The sequence below is a fragment of the Lutjanus erythropterus genome, chromosome 2, assembly GCF_056507025.1.
Source record: "Lutjanus erythropterus isolate fLutEry1 chromosome 2, fLutEry1.hap2, whole genome shotgun sequence".
In the NCBI taxonomy this organism is placed as follows: Eukaryota; Metazoa; Chordata; class Actinopteri; order Lutjaniformes; family Lutjanidae; genus Lutjanus; species Lutjanus erythropterus.
Genome location: NC_139318.1, coordinates 10,494,540 through 10,516,898, shown reverse-complemented (window position 1 = coordinate 10,516,898; position 22,359 = coordinate 10,494,540). Strand labels below are relative to the sequence as shown.

General features: G+C 37.9%; 1 protein-coding gene across 8 annotated transcripts in view; it reads right to left on the bottom strand.

Annotated features, from left to right (window-relative positions):
• The window catches only part of foxp1b (forkhead box P1b), a 237,443-nt gene extending 215,287 nt beyond the window's left edge, over positions 1-22,156 (bottom strand). For 3 of the 8 annotated variants that reach the window (XM_084727700.1, XM_084727719.1, XM_084727737.1), the window contains exon 1: positions 20,929-21,118. The gene's annotated coding sequence lies outside the window, so the exon portion shown is untranslated. Of the gene's footprint in view, positions 1-20,928; positions 21,120-21,193; positions 21,664-22,018 lie in introns of those variants that run through there. The other 5 variants (XM_084727746.1, XM_084727754.1, XM_084727770.1 and 2 more) reach the window with 3 other exon arrangements.
• Between the last annotated feature and the right edge of the window lie 203 nt (positions 22,157-22,359).

The following is a 22,359-nucleotide window of genomic DNA, read 5'->3' as shown; positions in this document are numbered from 1 at the left end:
CAAATAGTTTATGTGTTTCATCATACTGTGTGGGTTTAAAGGGATAGTTCTGATTATTTGCTATAAGGCTGTATGAGGTACTTATCGACTGTAAGTGTATTACCTGTAATAGTAGATGCAGAGAGGAATGCCAGCACAGAAGTTAAGCAATGACCTGCTCTGGACAGGGTCAGCAACAAAAGGTGTTTTGGCCACTTAAAAAGAGGTCCATCTAAACAAAATCAATATCAGTTTAAATGCATTCAATATTTGATTATTTTTGCTGCTTTACTTTGCCATGAGATGGCTGCTTCTGATCAAAAACCACCATTACAAAAGCTAAATTTTGCTTTCTCCAAAGTCTTTTAGATTGTTGGTGTTATTGTCTGACTTCAAAATATCCCTTTAAAACACACAAAGTCACAAAATAACACAAACAAACTAACAGATCAAGGCAGTAACTCCTGTGTTCCACGAGGTAAAGTTACTGATTTTGCGTATGGAGTTTGGTTGACTTGGAGAGAGAAATATTTGGCTCAATCTGTTAGTTTGTTTGTGTTATTATGTGACTTTGGTGTTTTAAAAGAATGGTTTGGAAGTCACACAATAACAGCAACAATCTAAAAGATCAAGACAACAGTACCACCAACTCCCATGTTGTATGAGCTACTAAATTAGTGATCTCGTCTGTGGAGTTTGGTTGGTTAATATAACCATGGTTTCTTGTTGGATATATCTGTCTAACAACAAAGCAGTGAAAATATTCTAAATATAGCTTATATTTAAAATAATCTATTTTTTTGAAGTGGCTACAATACTTTTTGTTTCTAGCCCTGTCCACAGCTGTACATTGCTTAACTTCCTTGTTGGTACTGCTCTGCTTCTCCAAACAGGGAGCATGCCAACCACCATCTATCTATCAATATGTATCTCACAAAACCCCACCTCAAATAATCTGAACTATCCCTTTAACTTGTACTTTAAAAGAGAAAGCTAAAACTAAACAGATGTTTGGGGGCAGCTACCGCAGATAAAATAGCAAACTTAGTTATGTGCCTCTCTGTGTAAAACGGTCACTCTCGTCCTATAGTCTCTTCGTACACAAATAGAGCTTATCGATTCGCCAACACATTTCCACTGCATTTGCATAAGCTGTGTGTTGTTTGTGGTATTGTTTCTTTTTTTTCCCAGGGGCTTTGTTTATTTATTTCTCTGCGTTAGGAAATCAGTTTCACATTGTCCCTCGATCTGCAGCGGTGGCTGGTGCTGCAGCTGTTGGTTGTTAGTGGCTGGAGATGACACAGTTCACCACTTCTCCAGAGGACAGCCAGCACAGAGACCAGCACAGCTGCGGAGCAGGAGGCAGACTGGAGAGAAGAGAGGAGAATTTGTCTTTTTTTTAAAGGGATAGTTCAAATTATTTGATGTGGGGTTGTATGAGGTACTTATCTATATTTAAGGGATTAGCTACAGTAGATGGCGATCAGCGTGTCCCCAGCTAGGAGAAGAAGAGAGAAGTACCAGCACAGCAAGCTAATGAATGTACTGCTGTCGACAGAGTAAGCAACAAAAGGTATTATATCCACTTAAAAATGGTCCACTTAATAAAATCAATAACAGTTTAAGTGTACACTATATTTAGAATATTTTCACCACTTTACCATCAGTTGGCCTTTTTCTGACAGGAAACCACTCTTATATAAGTCAAATATCACTGTCACCAAACCAACCAAAATTTTACCTTGCAGAATATATGAGTTACTAGTCAACCACTTCCTTGATGGATAGGTTTGTTGTGTTCTTGTGTGATTTCCATGAATCCAAACTATCTTTCTAAAACTCCAAATTCACACAATAACAAAAACAAACTAACAGATTGAGGTGGTGGAAGACCTGCAACTCTTGTGTTCTGTGTGGCAAAATTATTGATTTTGATTTGGTTGGTTTGGAGAAAGTGATATCTGGTTTATGTAGCAGTTTCAAGTCAGAAAAGGCTGTGTGACGGCAAAGTAAAGCAATGAAAATATTCAAAATATAGCGTGCACTTGAATTCATATCTACTGTTTTAGGTGGACCTTTTTTAAAGTGGCTAAAATACCTTTTGTTGCAGATCCCATTCAGTGCTGGTGCCCCTCTCTGCTTCTCCAAATTGAGGACGTGCCAACCAGCATCTACTGTAAGTAACAGACTCACTATCAACAAGTACCTCATACAACCCCACTTCAAATAACCTGTACTATCCCTTTAAGATAAGAAGGGAAATAAATCACTTTGTTGACTTATATCACTCCAGAGGCAAAGCCCATCACTTGCTTCCTTTGCTTCTTTTCTGAGGAATCAAGCAGCTCAACATTAGGAGAGAAAAAAAAGTGAACTCCTGTGGAGAATCTCTCTCCCCTATCTGTCTATCCCGCCCTCCTCATTAACGGGGCTCTTTTCCAATTTAGGACCCCTGAGAAAAAAAACCTTCCCAAAGAATTCAGCAAAGTGACACACAACATTAACCCATTTGCACATGTGGAGAGCAAGAGCAACAGGCTCACCGGCTGACCCATTGGTTGTTGTGGCAGTCAGCTTTATTTCCCAGGACCGTTTTGTAACCAAGTGGGCATCATGTGAATACCATCTGGGTACCACTTATTTAAAGCTGGCAGAAGTCCCGTGGCAGCCAGCCTGGCAATGAGGAGAAGGGAATAAATTGCATCATTTACTTAACATGCATTTACCGTTGTGCCCGTTAAAAGCCCATGACTAAATAATTTGGTTTTTTCGGGTGCCAGCCAGGTTCTGCTGTCAGCCAAATAGCGTTGTATGTGCAACTAACAGAGCAACTGTCAAAGGGCTGATAAAGGAGATATCGAGATGTTAACCACATGAAATCGCATTTACCACCACGTATATTAACAGCCCTGAATCCATTTACACCAAAGAAATCTCCCTGTGCGTTATGCACTGCACAAAACCCATAAACAGACAATAAACACATTGTAATTATAATGCCAACTCTTTAATTACGTGTGTCATTTGGGGATGGTCGGGCTCACTAATTGTCAGAGTGATGTGAAAGGATGGGGGGTGGGGGGAGGCAAGAAGGAGATCAAGCCTCAGGCCCAATGAGAACCATATTCCCCACTCTCCAAGCGTGTTAGAAGGCAGAAAATTCAATTGGCATGGTTCCAGAGAAGAACAGTCCAAACAGCCTTAATCAGCAGGGACAAACTCCATGCAAATCATTTACATTAGCACAAGTGGAGAGAAATATCTAAGGTTTCACTTCCACAACATGAAAGCAAAGAAAATCTTTGCCTCCTGTAACCTCGCTGACTGCTGGCTTCATTTAAAAGAGCTGACCAAATTGTATACTAGCACTGGGCAATATGGCCTATAAATAATACTTAGGCCAAACTAATGTATATATATATATATATATATATATATATATATATATATATATATATATATATACACACATACATATAATATACACATACATATATACACATATACATATCATTATTATTATTTTCAATCCTACAAACAGTCGACTCAACATCACTGTTCTGTGCATTTTCACCCAGCTGACTCTCATTAAACCATTTTGATTGCATTTATAAGGAGCACATATGCTACATTGTTTTCTGTATCTGTGAATTCTTACAAAAAAAATGACTGTCCAGCTTAATATGAATAGAAATCCATGGTATTGGCTGGCAGTCCAAAAACATCTGTGACACTCTTATTATGAATATATAAATCCTTATAGAGTGTACGGTTTATCAAACACATGTGATTTACCCTGCAGACTCCCTGAGTGCACTGATGTATCCATGAGACAATAAAGGAATTTTATATTAATAATGAGAATGCCTCAGATTAGATTTGTACTGACAACCAGTACCATTAATTTATGTTAATAGGAAGCAGTGGACAGTTTATTTTTATTTTGTTTTTTTACTGGCCCTATCCTTAAAGAGCTCCTGATTTTTCCACTTCTGTATTACTGATACAATTGTTTTTGATCCAGTGCAGCACTCCTTGTTCTTTTCATCATTATAAATGACTCTATCGCCCAACCCCGTTGAGCATAAAGATAAACTTCTATAAACTTTCTATGGGTGTTTTTATGTTTCCTTTGCTTTGATTCTGGATCGCAATTGGAATCTATTGCAACTAGATTACTGTAACTGCTAAAAAGCTTTTTAGTGGAGTACTCTTTTGAAAATAGTCAAATGTTATTTCAGTTATATCAAACACAGTACTACTGTCATAGAAGTATTGGTAAGTCATATTTTTCTGCTGGCAATTGTAAGCAAATCCTATGTATATAATCATTTTTTTTCTTCAGTTTCATCAAAGCAGAACACATTTTGCCATCATTTAAAAAAGGAAACATTCTTCTTTTTGAGAGGCATTCAGACAGACTCAGCCCTTAGAAAGGATCTGAACCACATGAAACAACAAGTTGCACAATGTTCCATCAATTACCTTCAGTAGTTCAAAGTAAGTTTGAACAAGAACAGAGCCACTTAACAAACACGCTAAATGTGTTCAAGAGATTTCTTGCGTAATTTAGCAATGCAAACCTATTTGGGATATGACAGCTCATCATGAAAGTGATCAGCTCCGTACAGATGAACTTTTTGACCTGCGTGCTGATGACAACGCACGTGAAGCCGTAGTTAGCAGCAGTGTTGTCTGTTTAAGCAAGAACTTGTTTTTCCAAGTCTGATCACATGATCAGGAATATGGTTGCTTGTTTATGGATCAGAGTCCAAACAAGATGCAAGCGGCCTTGAATGGCCTGCAACATTAGCATATACTGTACATTATATGACAGTGAATGTGGCGGCCAAAGATCAGCGGGTGAATTATTGAAACCGCCATGAGTACAGTGCACCCTGAAAACACTTTGTGAGATGACATCTCTGAGATGAATCATCAGCCAGGCAATGAGAAATGTCAGTTAGGCAATGAGAAACTGTCTCCACCATTGTTTACATATTGACTGGCACTATGTGGTTGGCCCTGATGAGAACAACACACAGCCTCCAATGGTATGATCTCACTTGGTGGAAAAAGAGCTGTCACCGTGAATCTGTTAGAAGGGTGTGGCGATGCAATCAATGAAGGTGGAGAGACTTAAACACAAACAAAACAAATCTATTATTGGTCCCACAGCATGAAATCATACATTAGCTAAGCCAGTCCTGAAAGACTCCATCCTGCGCCAGCTACTCTACAATTTACTGCTCAAATTGTTCTCACCTCTGCTTTTTCCATCCCTCTGTCTATGTGAGGTTCAACTGAACACTTCACTGTGGCCCACAAGGTCTTTTACACAGGGCCGCTATTGATGAAAGAGATCAGAGTGACTGAGTGAAAGAGAAAGAGTGCATGAAGGATACAGTATTTTCATCTGCTATCCATCTCATATTCTAATGTAGCCATTATGCTCTAAAAAGAGACCGCTCATCTATTCATTTTATGGGGAATTTGCAAAAAAAAGATGACACTGCAAGAGGGTTGGTCGGAGTGATTAAAATTCTTTGAATTAGCCCTTCAATCACTGCATACAATTGTGTGTAAAGTACACAGAAATGCACTCAAAATCCTGGCCCGACTCCTCTCTGTAGCAGGATATGAAAAGATTGATTTACTCATTTCTAACTGTGAGTTGTTTTCAGTGCGAGGAATTGATTGGTCAACACATTAAAAGCTTGTACATCATGCACTCCATATACACAACATGAAAAGGCTTTTAGAAAAATATCCAATAACTCAGGACAGCTGATTGCTTAAACCGCACCATATTTGCAGCATTTACAACAGGTGCTGTAAACTTCCAACAAAAGGCTATAAACAGTAAATAGTAAATGGTTAACAGTAGCGAGATGCAGGGAGGGAAGTGTGGAGCGTGTGTGCATGATGCAGAAGGCACTTTGATGTCACTTGTCAGTGTCACTCTGTTACTCCTAGATTTCACAAACTCTGTGTTTGTAGCCCGTGTTCATGTAGCAGCAAAACACTGGAATAATGTCAGTCATTTCAAGGCAATGTGATCACTCAAGCGATCTAAAAATATATTTAAAGGGAGAGTTTGGATTTTTTGAAGTGAGGATGTATGAAGTACTTGTCCATAGTCAGTGTATTATCTACAGTGCATGGTGGTCAGCAAGCCCCCAGTTTGGAGAAGAATCAGGTGTGCTGGTGTAGGAAGCTAAATGATGCACTGCTGTGGATAAGGTCAGCATATAATTTGTCAACCGTATCAATACTTCAATACTTTTTCAATACCACTTGTTTAAAACAATACAATACTTACATGAAATAGTAAAAAAAAAGTACTGAAACAGTTGAAAGAAAATGTAAGTGCTCATTCAAAACCTCAGTTCAATTTAGTCTTTGTTTTCCTGCCTGAACTTTGGCTTGCAGCACAGCAAACTAGCCAGTGTTAAGTGACTTTTTCTGTAACTGCACTGCACTGTGTGCAGGTAAAAACACGAGAAAAAATATCCTTTCAAAAGTGATATCCAGTAATAAAATTCCAGTATTGTGACAACTCTAGTATTTGCAGTATTTACAATATTTCAACACTCTACATTGTCATCAGACAGCCTTTTCTGATGGGAAACTGCAACTATATTTGCAAAATATTGTTCTCTCCAGAGCAACCAGACTCCTTTGGTAAAACCAGTAATTTTACCTCAGAGAGCACGGGAGTGTACTTCTGCCTTGATTAATTTGTTTGTTTGTGTTATTGTGTGACTTTGATGAACCCAAACTAACCCTTTAAAACACAGAAGTCACACAGCAACACAAACAAACTAACAGATAAAGGCAGCCAGAGGCTTGTGAACCCTATGTTCTGCAAGGTAAAATTACTGATTTGATGAATAGAGTTTGGTTGGTTTGGAGAAAGTGTTGCTTGGCTAGTACAATGGCAGTTTCCTTCTGAAAAATGCTGTCTGCAATAAAGTTAAGTGAAAATCTTCTAAATAGAGTGTAAACTTGAAGTGATATTGATTTTTTTTAAGTGGGCCTTTTTTGTAGGTGGCTAGAATACATTTTTCTACTGACCCTGTCCACAGCAATATATTGTTTAGCTGCCTACACTGGTGCTCCTGCTGCTTCTCTAAACTGGGGTTATGCCAACCACCATGTACTGTAGGTAATATACTGACTATGGATAAGTACCTGAACTATACCTTCAAAATAGGATATAGCAGGAATGAGAACGCTCTCACGATTAAGTTACAAGAACAGTTTTAACAAAATATTACAATTAAACTATTTTCAAATAAATAGAATGGCAATATACATTCACTGTAAAACTTTTTAAATCTGCTTACCCTTTGACCTCTGAGCTCACTGAAAACTAAAATATATAGGCTACTAAACATAAATAAGAGAATAAATAGATTGTGAAACTAATTTTTCATGAACTCTATATTAGATGTGGTGTAAAATGCACACGTTCCATCTGCGTTTGACCATCACGTAAGCCACTGCTGTCACAAGTTAATCTCAGAAACTCACATCTGCAACACAAGTTCTATTCACATCACGTCAGTTTTTTTTTTGTTTTTTTTTGTTGCATGCTTTTACTATAGTACCTGGAACAAAATAAGTACCAAATAAAGTTTCAGTTCCAGTTCAGTTTCTCTCTCTCTCTCTCTCGTCCACCCACTCATACACTCTTTATCTTGGTCTTTTTTTAGACTGGTCGGGTAGTCACTTAGATAAATGTCTCATAAGCCACAATAACATTGAACAAAATTTCCACCCCTAATATAAACGCGTGCTCACCCATTCATAAGGAAGCCGAATGTTGTCAGGGTCATGAAGCTAAGTCAGTGTTTGCTCATTCAGATCTGCTGCAAACGCTGGCTTATGAAAGAGATATTCAGGAGCTTATGTGTCACATGTTTGTGCTCTTGTACAGAAACTCATCACTTAGGTCCAAAAAGTCCAGTTTTGCTGCTGTCTTTTCCTCACCACTGTAAACACTCAATTTAGCACATGAGCTACGTGACTGTTGTTACAGCCCGCTGTTATGTCACCTGACTACCAGAGTGTGTGTGTGTGTGTGTGCACTCTTACTTTCAAGAGGTAAAGCACACTGGTCTCATTGGCCACAGGGGAATGCAGCTGAAATGCTGTCTCCTATAATCATTCAAACTGCATTTAAGACGACAATTTATTTTGTTATTTCATAAACTGCAGCTGTGATGGATTCATAACCATCCATTTTATTTCAGTGAAGTTTTGAGTAAGTGTGTTTTTTTTCTTATATAATATATGGCTGAGTAAATTGCTACAATCATACAGTTAGTGCTAGGGTGGGATTGCACATACCGGTGAGAGTGAGTCTCGCATTGTACAGAGCAAAGAGAATAAGTGAGGAAGAAGTACTCAGATGTTTTATTTAAGTAAAAGTAGAAATACCATGGTCTAAAAATATACCATTACAAGTAAAAGTCCTGAGTTAAAAATGGTATTTAAGTAAAAAGTACAGTAGCATTATCAGCAAAATTATGAGGAATGGCTTCTTTCAAAGTATTACATTATTATAGCATATTATTCTGTTTTTATCACTAACAAACACATGTAAGATTATACTGATGCTGTAGTGCATCAGTGTGGAGCCACTTTCGGATATAGAGTTTAAATAAATGTAATGTAGAAAAAGTACAAAATATACCTCCAAAATGTTGTGGAATAGAAGTATTAAGTAACACTGAATGAATTAACTTGCACTTAAAGTGACAGTTCACCCCAAAATAAAAAAATGTGTTTTTTTTTTCCTTTTGCCTATAGTGCTATTTGTCCATCTAGATAGTTTTGGTGAGAGTTGCAGAGTTTTGGTGATATTGGCCATAGACCTGACTGTCTTCTCTCCAATACAATGGAACTATACAATGGGTGTTTTGATTTTGGGGTGAACTGTCCCTTTAAGTACAGTATTTTAGTAAAAGTACTAAAATGTACTTTTAGTTACATTCCACCATTCCCTATATTTTATAGATCAGGCCTATTCAATTGGCCTCAATCTGGCCTTTGGATAATTTTTAAGTATGAAAAAAGTGCAAGTAAATAATTTATTCAAATGAGAAATTTTATTTATGTCTGCTGTTAATCAAACAGACCATTTTTTACTAAAATCGTTTTCACTCAGGTTGAAGGTGAAGCTGAGGTTATGTTTATTAAAACAAAAAGCTACACTTCTGATCAAATATTACAAATGTGCATTGTTTTTTCCAGAACCCTTTTACGTAATGATTCTTTTCCAACTGTGAAAAATAATAAAATGGAAGAAAAAATAAAAAGGTGCATTTAAATTCCTAACTTACTGGTCAGACATTCAAAATGGCTTTTGACCGTTTATTTTTTATTTTTTAAGTGATTGTATGGGCCTTTTAAAAACTGTTAAGCCAGAACAAGATTTATCACGTATCTAAGGAGTGGCTCTATGAACGTAGCCGATGCAGCTGTTTTCCCGCCTATGTATTCACCGCAGCTTTGCAGTAAGTAGCGCAGCTGGAGGACGCGTTTCCCGCTCACGAACTTAGACCCAGATTTTCCCGATATCTGCTGCTGACCATTTCTAACGTGCCGCTTGCTGCACGTCACAGAGCGGACACCACCATGCTTGCTGGTGTATGAATCTGGTGAGACCTTTCCAGGATAAGCAGCACTGCAGCTGTTGCCTCCTGTCAAAAAGGGACTTTACGCACATCCGCAGCATGTGATGCTGAGCCACCCTGTGAAAGCCACAGATGTATCATACCTGACAAGGATCTTTGTGCGGATCTCACCTTTTCACACATGATAAACACAAGCCTCAAATACTGTGCATGCTGCTAGTCTACATAAATCTAAATATCGTGCAAATATTACATCATCAGTCGTGGCATTTTCTACCATGATTCAATTAGAGTATGTTCATAACAAGTGAGCTAGAGAAGGACAAGCCACAGCCACAGCCCTTCCTATCCACGGTTCAGCCAACTGATTATAATAAACGAAACTGTTGTTTTTGAAAAACTGACTTTTTGAACGACTTTACTGAAAGTTACTAAATACAGCTAAACCGACAAATTGGTTGGCTGATACCTTCAGCTCTATCATGGCTATATCGGTCAATATTGGCGTTGGTGCATATGATGTCCAATACGAAAACCTTTTTTTTCACAAAACATAATGCGGTAATGAGTGTATGGCTGGGCGATATGAAAAAAATCAAATATTCTATTTTTGACCAAATATCTCGATGTCAATATTTAGGGATATTATGACAATATTGTAAGAATAGCTATTGTTTTTTTCACAAAATATTAACACAATGAGATTTTTGATAAATAATCATCTGTAACATGGACATAATGATTGAGTGGATGATGGAAAATAATACCACAGTGAGGACAGTCATTCTGAGCTTGCTATCAGTTTAATTTCTGTGGGTGTGATCGGTTGTTATCCATACACAGTTTAACAATGTATTTTCTACAAAATTGACTATCACAATGTTTATCAATATTGCAATCTAGGATTACATGACTAGTGGGTAAAGGCAAATAATAGGAAACAAAACCACTTATGCCATATCACAATAAATAATATCTAAAATCCCCTTCAAAAACGAGAATATCTAGTCTCATATCACAAAATTGATATAATATTGATATATAGCCAAGCCGAAGTAGATTTTTTTTTCTTTAATATATACATATATACATACATATATATGCAGTATTAAGGCTGAAGCATTTAGCAAAAATATCTAATTGCAATTATTCTGACTGATTTTTCAAGTGTGATGTGTTTTGTGATATTAGTGGTAATGATCATTTTTACATCATTATTCTTATTTTGATTGAAAAAAATATTAAAATGGCTTTTTTTTTTTGCAGGAATCTGTACCAAATGAAGATGTTTATTTTCAAGTTTGTAGAATCTGATTTGTAGGACAGGACAAGTTTTTTGACACATATTTTGCCTTTAACAAATATTGTACTTCCTGCAATTTGATATATCGATATATGTTTTTTTTTCCTATTAGCATAGGCCCCTAAACAATCTAAACAATGGGAACAGCAATGGGCACTATTATCTCACAATATCCAAAATCTCCCTTTAAATTTTAACCGGTGACAAAGCAAAAATACGGCCCCCTAGGTGTAGATCTGTAGGTGTAGATATGGATATATATTTTGCTCATCACTATTTCGTTATTGATATTACTGAATTTGAAATTTGAAATGAAGTGTTCAAAATAACCTGGTAAAAAGTGAGCATCGTGATGACTGTGAAAGTTCTTTGCTAAAACAAAATTCTCTCATTAAAAAATGTATTTTAAAAAGATGTTCATAATATTTTACTCATTTGTTTAAAATCAAAACTCATATTAAAATATGAACTTTGGCATGGTAAAATCATATGGAAAGACATAAATGACCTGTCTGAAGTATCATCCTGCCCTAACAAAGTTAGAGATATGAACAACAACAAAGCCGAGTGCTTCTTTAATCACAAAAACAACAGTGTTTATCTAGTCAGCACATGCAGCAAATGGTTAGCCACACTATCTGCTCCAACACATAATTCCATCCCAGCCTAATCTATTGACCGAAATGATAAACAAAAAAAAAAACTCCTGTGAAAATAACCTTCTCCAACTGAGTGGTTTGGGAATGGAGCCCCACCCTGTTTACAACACTGAGAACAAAAACAAACTCCCTCCAAGGAGCCCGGGCAAATGCAAGTCACACACACCAACCGATACAGGCAAACAACAACAATGTCTGAAGATCTACTGGGAGAGCGGCCTATCAAACAACAGCAGCCTGCGCACAAACAAGGTGTGTGCATCTCTCTGTGTCAGAGGGAGTGGATTGGAGAAAGTGTCTGCGAGAAAGCGAGAGTTGGTGTGAAAGTGGAATTGAGTAGCAAACAAAGTCAAATACCACCCCCACCACCACCACCCCAGTCTCAGGTCAACTGAATCATCAGGAGTCAGGGAAGATACCGTCACCACCATCCTTCCACGAATAGCTCACAAAAAAACCACATCAGTATGACTTCACCGTGGCAGACCCAGTAGTTTGAGAACACTTTCCCTCAATATCCAGGGGACTCTGAATGAAGCGGTAATGAATCTCAGTTAACAAGGCCATTATCAGTGAAGGAACTACATCATCAGGAGGGACTCCAAATCCACCAGGCCCTCACATCCACTGGCCTTTTATTGTTGCTATTAACTGCTCAGGTACACTGGTAACAATTGTTACCCCCCCCCCCCCAAAAAAAAGCACAAAGATAAAAGTATCGTGCTTGTGATCTCGCACCATACATCATCACAGTAAACCATGAGACTATAGAAGGGACACCGCGCCCAATTAGCCATCCCTGCTCTCCGCTCTCAAGTATTTAAACAGCCTGCAAGGATGATAATAGTAACCTGCATACTTTCATCTGTGCTCCAGACTCATCAGCGCTGCTAGCACCTCTGCTGAAGCGCTGCACTGCATCTTGGGTAATTACTGCTTCCCAATTACCACCCAGCTGGTAAATATATATCAAATAAACAAGCAACAACCCGTCAATTAGGAGCACCCTCTCATAATGGGGGGTTCAAAATGATGTCTTATGTACAGACAGAAGAAAGCAGAGCCAGAACGGAGCATTCAACTTCAAAGTAAACTTGTATCAGGTAAGTACATCTTACCAGTTTGTAAGATAATTAAATGTTTTTGAGGCGATTAATATGCATGTCTAATTAAAGGTGTTTTAATTGCCAAAGAGGGCAAAATCTGGCAATCCTGTACGCATCACAATACTGGGGTTACGATTCAATACTGCGATACTGCAAGCAAGGTGACATAATGCTGAGTGTGAGAAGGTATACACTTGAATATTATAATATTGTGTTTTGTGATATTGTATCGATTCTCAAAAACACTGTACCGTGATTTTTTGGTGCTCATTTTGTGTTATGTTTAAAGCCCCAACTGCAGGATAGCAGTGTTGTTATCCATCTTCACTGTTTTGATTGTATAAAAAACGTAACTTTTTAAGTCTGATTTTATGCATATGGTGGTGTGCAATCTACTGCATCGTAACCCCAGTATCATGATATCATGATACATATCATATCGCCACACTGCCCTTTTATCTATTTTTTGGAAAACTGTCACAGCATAAAGAACATAGGGGTGTTTATGATTAATCAGTTAATCAAGATGTTGATGATTTATCAGTCAATTGCCCTTAAGAATTCATTATCCAATAACGTGTGTTTTGTGTCTTATTTTTCCAGATCTCACAGGTTTTTTCACAGTAATTGACATTTGACACTGTTTGTTGGATAAAGACAGGCAGACAACAGCAACCATTTCCAGTGAGAGCCATATTGTTCTATTATTCTGTTTGTTTTAATTGTTTGTGCTTCAAGTAATGTTTCACATAACTACATCGCTGCTGGAATTGTTAAATAAAATTTAAAATGAGAAAAAGACACGCATTGTGTATCTAATTGATTATCAATAGATTATCAGTTGTTAATGTAACTACCGGTGAAGGAAAATGCAAAGATTATACAACTCCTCACCACCATATGCATGAATCTGCTCATATGCATGAGTTTAAAAAGTTTACTTCTTAAGAAATCAGAACAGTTACAATAGATAACAACAAAGCTAGCAGTCAGGTTTAAATTAGGGCTGGGCAATATGGCTTTTAAATAATATCTTGATATTTTCAGCCTATTCCACGATATACAATGTATATCTTGATATTTCTCTAAACTACCAGTAACATATAGCTCAACCTTTAATATCTACAGAAGTAGAATGCATCATACACATTAATACTGCAGTGCTATTAATTAAAAATCATTATTTATGATAGTAAAACACTTGGGGGGGCATTTTACTGCAGAATGACTAATAAAATAAAACATTTTATTATAATAATGCATACTATTATTAAGGTTTAGAATGCAGAGCTTTTACTTGAAGAGGAGTGGGGACTGAGCAATATCAAAACCAAATATCACAATATTTTTTAACCAAACAAATTGATATCAATATTGCAACAATCTGTTAATAATGACTATTGACGCCTCCAACATGATGAGATTTTTGATAAATAATAATCAGTAAGGTGGATATAATGACTAATGGTGTAACAGCACACAGCTAGAACAGAAAATCACATCACTTAACTATAATGCAGCCTTTGAAATCAGAAAAGGCAAACTCTTATGCCACATCACGATATATCGATATCTATAACCCAAGACAATATCTACTGTCTTATCATGATATCAATATAATATCAAAATATCGCCCAGCCCTAGTTTAAACTCAACGCAAAATGAACCACTGCCATGAAACTCTGCATGTACCATGATATCACAACAGTGTTTTTGAGATTCGATGCGGTATCACAAAACATGATATCGTGATACTTGATCTTTCTCGATCTGTTCTCCCGAAGGGAACAGTGGTGTTCCACAAAGAAAAGGACTTAAAAATGAAACATGGCCTTTTCTTCGCAGACGAGTGGAGATGGACAGTAACATTGTTGAATTCAAAGGCGAAGAGAACAGCTGCAGTAACAGTCTGTCAACAAAATTTGCATTGCTGCTCTCTCCTCATCTCCATTACTCTCTCCTGTCTCTCCTCAAGCCCACGGAGCTGCCGGCTTAGATCTGAGTACTCTGATGGCTTATCACATAGCGAGCAGCAGGCTAAGCCGGAGTGATGCGCCCAAAAGACATGATCAAAGCGCACCAACTTTCCACCCAGCAATGATGATGGAAGAGCAGGCCCTGCCATGTTATGTTTCTTATTAGGCTGGGACTGCCAACTGAAAACACAGCCAAGAAGTCAAGGATGAGGCCCTTAAAGATGTGCTCCTGCAACCTCATTTTACATTACGCTGCCTACTGTTAACAGGGTTTAAGTAATAGTCTGTGACATTTTCACATTAGCAAATGTCAGGTTTGCTACTCTCATTCTTGCATGGATGTAGCATAATAATGATTCAACCTATAGCCAGATTATGAAGGCTTTTATTTTCTGTAGCTCTAAGCATTCAGATGTAGACAGGTCTTAAAATCTCCAAACTTTGGTACAAGGGAAGTAGCAGGATCATGGGTTTGTTTGGCATTAGGGCCACAACTAGCGATCATTTTCATTAATGTTTTATTGTTGATCATTGTCTTGATAATTGATTAGTTGTAAGTTTAGAAAATGTCAGACAATGGTGAAAAATTGTGAAAAATGTTGACCAAAATGATAATTTGGACATTTTTTCTGAAAAATAGCTTAGACTAATTAATCAACTATCAAAACAGTAAGTGATTTATTTAATAGTTAACAAATAATCCATCAAACGACCAAACAATGCTATTCTATCTGGCAGAAAAGGAAGAGACTGTGACATAGCATGTGCAGCCACCACAGCTGAACAGAAAAAGAAGCGTGCCACCGCTAGAAACAAAAAACTACACAAACAAAGTATCTAACCACAATGTTTGACTGAACGGTGATTTCTGGCGAGAGCAACACAAGAATATCAAACAAAAAAAACTGTCATAAAAATGTATTTAAAAAACGAGTCTAACCTTTACAGATTACAACTTTAAGGTGATGCTTCTTCTTCCACTCTCGAATCACACTGTCTATTTCAGGTAAATATTACACATCCCACATCTGAGAGGAGGACACCTTTTCAACATGCGTACCACCATGTAAGTTTTCCAACAATAGCTGCTGCAGGAATTAAACAGTCACCACATTATTCTTCTCTTCTTCTGACTCATACAATATTGCAAGAAATCAAAATGACTTTTCGAAAACAACATGATTAGGATCTACATCTACATCTACATCTACATCGACATCTACATCGACATCTACATCGACATCTACATCTTTATGCTGTATGAAGTTTAGGTTTAAGCACAACTCCAAATCTTGATTAATATATCAGGTGCATGGTAATTTCAAGGGTCAAAAGCAAGCAAAACATCAATATTCACTGATAAATAGGTTTTTTGCTTTTTCCCACTATAAAAAAGAAAACTATTTAACAGTAAATGCATGTACTTTGTTTGCAGAAGTTTTAGTCTAGTCAGCAAATGAAAGCAAGAGATGTTACTGGAACATTAACTTTTGAAAATATTGTGAACGTTCATAGAGAGAGAGGAATCACTGCAGCAAAAACAGCTTGTGAGCCTGTCAAGCTATGTCGGAGTAAAAACTAGACTTAAACCTTCTCAGTGTAAACATTAATCAATGCATATTTGATAGAAAATAGCCTAAGAATGAACACCACGTCATCCATCAGGCCATCGAAGCCGCATCATAAACACACGCAGGCTGACATACAGACCGGACAGCTGATAGAAACAGGTGTAGAGGTTTCGCCTGGCAGCTGAGCACAGCTTGTAGCATATGGCTGAGCCCCTCATGTCTGGATGGAAATGTTTGTAGCTTACCTGCCTGCATCATTCCCAAAACAGGCAAGCACCGTGCTGTTAAAAAAACTGATTTTAACATGCTAAGAGGCTCTTGCACTCAGTCGAAAAGAGAACAGGGAATCGAGTGCTTAAAAAACAACCTGTATATAAAGTAGTGGTCGACCAATACAGGTTTGCTAATGACTGATGCCGATATTTACAGAGCAGAGAAGCTAATGGCCAATATATAATGCTGATATCAAAACAAAGAAAAGTCATATATAATTCCATTATTGCATGCACGTCACAAACTAATATACACTTTGCCAGTAACATGTTGTTTTACATGATTTTTTTATTAATTTATAAAATATAAAAACACAAATTGAGTACGCTGTAGATTTCAGAAGTGAGTGGCATTTAGGGTACAGTATGTCAGAAGCAACGGCATTCAAATGCATTAATCTATACATAATGACATACATAATACATATAATATATAACATATATAACACTAACCAGTTACAGTTTTAGATTTGATTAGCTGTCACTTTGGATTGACAACTGTGTAAACATTTAGAAAAGATGATGATGACTGAGGAAATTTAGACAAACATTCACCACAGGATGCGGTGAATGTTTTAGTTCATGACTTTTTCACCATCTTTCCAAAACTCACATGAGGAGCGCTACGATTGTCCCACAACCACACTGACAAGGCTGCCTGCAGATATGTCTGTAGACATTTTTAACATCTATCAGCCTCATGACTGCCAGCGTCCACCAAAGCCAATAATCTGCCCAATTCATAGAAAGAAAGAAAGAAAGCCTAGATATCTTTAGATAATGACACAATTCATTTAATTTATTTTTTAATAATTTTCAAAATTTTCAATGTTTAGTTTAATTTGTTTATTTAAATAATGCATAAAAACGTGTGCCTGCATCTCAAAGATGTTTAAAAGTACAATACATCTAAAACAGGTTTCCATGTTGTAATCATTCTGTGTAAGCACCCTAATAAAGGTGCCAAATCTCAGTACAAATCACACCACAGTACAATGCCAACTTCCTTTAGTTTTTTTTTTTTTTATCTTTTGTTCATCTTTATCCTGTTTGAGAAGAGGCCATTAGCAACACGCTCTGTCAAAGCAGTTGTTTCCTACAGTGTCTTCAGGTAGCAGATAAGCATTTATAAACACAAATTTTAGCTCGATTAAAATCCAAGGTAAAATATGTTGATATAACTCTGAGAGTTTAGACAGTAATTGTTAAAAGCCGTCATAAAAGGAACGGAACTGAGCAAAATTTTGTTTACTGGCAACATTGCAACACAGCTTCTTAAAATAGCAGAGGCTGAGGCCGGGTTTTATGCAGCTGCATCAAGACTAATTCAAACTTAACTGCATGTACAACATGCCAATTATTTATTAAAAACAGACCACCACTACTTTCATCTGAGACAAACAAACCAACAACTGATTTAATACACCACCTTGACAGATATACTTGGACTAAATATACAGGACACTTCAGCATCCCAGGCACAACAACAACCAGCAGTAAAATCATTTTGTAACTTGAGTGAATTGATTGTAGTCACGTGCTCCCTCTCCTTCCATGCAGACAGATGATATTTTTTGTCAGCATCCCTCCTTTTATTAAGGACACATGACAGTAGAAGACAGTAATTAATGGCTGCATGAGTTAATGGCCGTCCTGAGCATTTCTCAGTCTCCATAGAGACTGAGGAGCTGCACGGAGCACACCTGAAGCTGTCCACTCTCTGACCAATCGCCTTCCCTGGCACGGAGAGAACCGTCTGCCTGGGCACGCCACAGGGGCCGGGACACACTAACCTTTACCCTGGAAATATTGTTCTGCTTTCCTTTGTTATCACTTCCATTCATGTAATACAGCACTAATGAGCGTGCTGCACTCGTATTCATATTGCCAGTACTCTTCCCCCTTTGTGCCACATGAATCAAACATGCAAAAATTACATGACAAATTCATTTATCAGAACATCCCCTTTATTCATCTGTCACTTGTCTTGCTTTGTGCAAAAAAAGTGTTTCAAGCAACCGGTTTGAGGGCGTCTTGTATCTGAAATCAAATGAAGGGTGAGTCTGGCAAATAAACGTGAAAGAAACAATACAGCAAAAACGCAGAACCTTATTCCCACACTGGACCAAAAATAACTCTCCTTATCATTCAGCTGCAAGCAAGGGTGCACAGTCAGTTTACAGCCCCTCCGTACCCAGCACAGGGTATTTCAATGTGTGTTCACAAATACTGAGCCGTCAGATGAAAGAGAGCGCCGCTCCACTCAGGGATGGGAGTCCCCACACTGAATGCATGAGTGACTGATTACTTTCTTAGCAGTTGAACCTCAACTCTCTCCAAAAAGCGAGCCTTAGCCTCAGCCTAAAGAGGCCAAACTAGAAACAAGGGCTTTCCAAATAACACCAAATCACAGGTTGGTGCATTGAGGATCTTGCGTCATTACAATGCATACAGCTGCTCTTCCTCAAATTTCAAGCTTTTTCACTTTCCCTCCTGCCAACTCAATTTATTCAGTTGTAGCATGGGGCAGAGAAAGTACAGCCATTCTTGTTTCTAGAAGCAGACACGGGGGACGGTGTTAGGCTGTTCCCATCAGAAAACAGCACAATGCTGACTGCCTGTCTGTCTGTCTGTATGTAGCAGCCGTGTCAAACGGCAGGCCTCGGAAAAGTTGCAAAGAAAGTTCATCCTGTGTTTTAAAACCTGGGTCAGCATTTGTGAAGGTCCATTTCTGCATAAGTGAACACACAAACCCCAGTGCCTGTTCAAATAGTCTGCAGCTCTCTCTCAGGCAGCTCATGACAACAGCCCAGCAGCAGCACTGTTTGATCTCCAATGTTTTCCTTAATCTGGGTTGTCAAGGTTCGCTTGTTGGAGGCTGTTTACTTTACTTCTCCGACAAAAAAGTGTTTTTTTCCCCTCAGACAATGACTAATCCAAAGACCAAGAAGGAGGGAGCACTGCCAGCAATAGTTGTTAAAGCGGCAGTTTCCCTTTTGTAAATTTTCAGATGGTTTTAGTCCTGCTGTTGCCAGCTGCAGACTTACTGTATAAAATATTAGAGTAATATTCCATTGTTGTATCTATACAATTCACTCTCAAAAGTCATACATAATCTGTTTCTTTTGATATGAAATTATGTTTTTTGGTAAAAAATACTGATTTTACAAATTACTACTAAATCCATATAGGTTATAGAAGAAACATTTGTTTCTAATATCTACATACACATTTAAAATCTGCTATTCACCATCATATTGGTGGCTGGTGTGTATTGGTCTGTATTACACTTGTTATAAAATGTTAAATAAAACAGAAGGTACACCTAAAATATTTTTGAATAGAAGTTTATTTAATTACTTGGATTTGAATGTATGTCTACAGGCCAAAATATTTTTGTACATTCCTCTGGACCATGCACAAGAATAAGATGTTAGTAAAAGAAAAAAAATTCACTCCACTTGCACACTATAGTGACAACTGTTAATTGTTAATTTTACAAATTTAAACTCTTTTTTCCAAAAGTGATAATAAAGTGCTCTGCAACTTCAGCCTGTTTACAGTTATGAAAATGTCCAACTGTTACCCACACCACATCTGACTCCATAAAACCACTTATCTCAAACTTTGAGCAACACAGTTAAATAAGACAATGTCAAAAACTTTTAACGTGAATTCAAGTTGTCACCGCCGTAATGAAAAATTTAATTCACTAAATGTTTTGTGTCAATTAAAAGTTAACAGGAATGAGCTAAATATCCGCTTCGTACGCACTATTGTGTGCAGCCACACCAAAACAGGCTTCAACAAAAGCAAATGACAGACAGACAAATAAAAGTGGACCTGCCTGTTTAGTTAAAGATGTATTACGGTTATAATAGCGTTAGTTTGGGGCAGTTGTAATGCCTTACTCCGGTGCTCCGGAGTTGGGAGGACAGCTAACACGTGGGGAAAAGCTCCTTCCCTGGTCTTACTCCAAAGAAATCACGGCACTCAAACTTCCCTTTCACCGTAGAAAGTTTTTTTAAAAAAACTTTCTTTTCACAGGTAGGGGTGTAATTATAGCTGTTGTTAACCAGCACTTTATAACCAACTACGCTTATAAAGGTGTAGTTTACCCCCGGGGTCTCAAGAGTAACCTCAACTAAGTTAGAAACCCAACTTTCCAAAAAAAACTACTGCACGAGTGTACAAGCGGCTCGTTACAGTCACATTAAACAGCGCTACCAACCAGCCTACATGCTAATAATACAGGTGTTTGTTTATGTTTATTTCGCTAATTGTAGCAATTCTACAAACAAGCAGCGACAAACCGAAGACAAACTCTGTGAGCGTGTATTTGCAGCAGCAGCAGCAGCAGGTATCTAGATACGTTACAACAAAGCGAATGTTAACATGATGATAATAGTGAAACTTACCCGAAGGGAAAAACGCTTTACAGCAGGCTAACAGGCGCACGCGGACGGTACCTTATTCGCTAGCATGAGATAACGAACACGATAACGTGCACGCGAGCTTGTGTACCCAGAGAACGCGTGCGACAACAAATCACACCGTAAACACCACAATATTACTCCGCTCGCCTCGGTGTTGGTGGCGAGGTAGGGGTGGTCGTGGAGGAGGAGGTGGAGGGGGGGGACTAACTAAGTAACTTAACTACAAGGAATAAAGAGATATTCTTACCGAGGGGCGTCGAGAAAAAAGGGCAAAATGTGGAGTTTCACACTCGCTGCCTCCTTAGTCTGCCTCCTTTACTGGAGCTCCTTTCTTAATGTTATTAGAGAAAAGAAGGAGAAGAAAAAAAAAAGGAAGAATCGCGGATGTTGGATGTTGTTGTTGATCTTCCAAGTCGGTGACGTCATATCCACCTGCCTCTCGGTAAACAACGCTCATTGCATCGCGGATCCTTCACAAGAAACATCATAGTCACAAGTACAATTCAGTAGTAGCACTTAGCAGGTCCTTTCTATGGGGAAATGTAATGATATGCATTAGTTTTAGCTCAAAGTGTGACAGGAGAGAGGGGGCTGTCAGAAAAGCTAAAATGTCTAAGCTGACTAATTACAACTGAGGCAGAATGAACTTCTATTATTTCAGGGTTTTTTTTTTCCTTTTCTTCATCTGACGTTCATCATAACTGCTCCAAAGCCGTACTGCAAAAAGAAAGAAAGAAAGAAATGCTTTGACATAATCATCAAAGATGTTTTAATCTCAACTGTGAGGAGTTTTAACTATTTAAGTGGGCGGTATTATGGTTTTTGGAAAATGACAGCAGAGATAACCAGAGTGCAGGTTCTTTTCAGCAATACTGTGGTTATATTTTCTGACATGTGGGCCAATTTTTCATAATATTTTCAAGGGGACTTGAATGCATCTTAAATTTGAACAAAGTTATTAAAATAATCTCTGCTGCTTTTTTTTGTGGCTGAAAAGTTTTGCTCACTCCCAAACACTTTATCACAAGAAGTGCAAAGAAAATTATGACAGTAATTCAATTCTGTCACTTACCCCTGAAGAGGAGAGTTATCACAGGCCAGTTCAACAGTCCAGTTAACACTCATTGTGAAGCAACATTAATTTAACCCCAAGAGAAAATATTTTAAGTCGTTTTTTGCCCTTGACCAAGGTCTGAGAGGCACAGCTCATTTCGCTATATGAGCGACATTACATTTATCATGGCTGCATCTGGTAGGACTGCTGCTGCTGATGGTCCCTACTAGGAAATTCTGTTTCTTAGTAGAGAGCGCCACCCTCTGACTGAGCCCAGTCACAGGAAAAAATACTGTTGTATTTCCACAGAATAATCTGTATTATGTGAGTTTGTGACAATTTTAGTTAATATTCTCCAT